Raw genomic sequence first — 837 nt, forward strand, 5'->3', positions numbered from 1 at the left:
GAGCGGATTAGGAGATAGGGGGCGGCGACCCGGTGGCCACGCGGCGGGACTCCCCCGGGACCCCTGCCGCACCCGTCCCGGGCTCCCGCCCCCTCCCCGAACCCGTAATGCCGACTGCTGCCTGGCGGGGAGCTTGTCTCGTGTCGGCTCAGGGCCTGGCGAGCTACAAGCTTGGGCGCAGGGAAACCTCACGGTGGACACGCTCACCGGGGAAAGGAGAAGCCTGAGGCCCACCGAGGTCGGGTCGCTGTCCAAGGTCACGCAGCCAGGATGCGTTGGAGCAGCACTGGGGTTCAGGCACTTCTGGGGGGACTCAGGTTGTGCGATGGAGCTGGGGTGGGCGTGGGCAGAAGAAAAGAGGTCAGTGTTAGGGGCAGGAGACTGGAGATTTTGAGCCAACCGCCAGCCTGTCACTCCCCACCTAGGACCTCCTGAAAGAACAGGGTTCACTCCCCTCCACACCCTTCAAAAAACTCCCCAAGAACGAACACACACACACACACACACACACACACACACACACGGCAGAAAAACAAGCAAAAACTTCCTCTGATCTCAGAAGATAGCAGAAGCTCCCCCCACTCTGAGAATCCTTAAGGGCAGGAAACACCAGGGGTCCCAGAGAAGACCCCTCTCCAGACCTCCCCACCGCAGTCTACAGTAGGAAGGCAAAACCCTGCTGGGCATGTGGACCAGGCAGTGGAAGGAACCGGAAGGAATGGGAGTGAGCTGTGGTGTGGGGGTGGCTGAGGAGACTTTTACTTTCTCCTTTCACAAATGTCTATATATATATTGTTGCAAATTAACTTTGCAATTAAAAACTTTAAAAAAGTCCTC

The sequence above is a fragment of the Mustela lutreola genome, chromosome 8, assembly GCF_030435805.1.
Source record: "Mustela lutreola isolate mMusLut2 chromosome 8, mMusLut2.pri, whole genome shotgun sequence".
Classification (NCBI taxonomy): Eukaryota; Metazoa; Chordata; class Mammalia; order Carnivora; family Mustelidae; genus Mustela; species Mustela lutreola.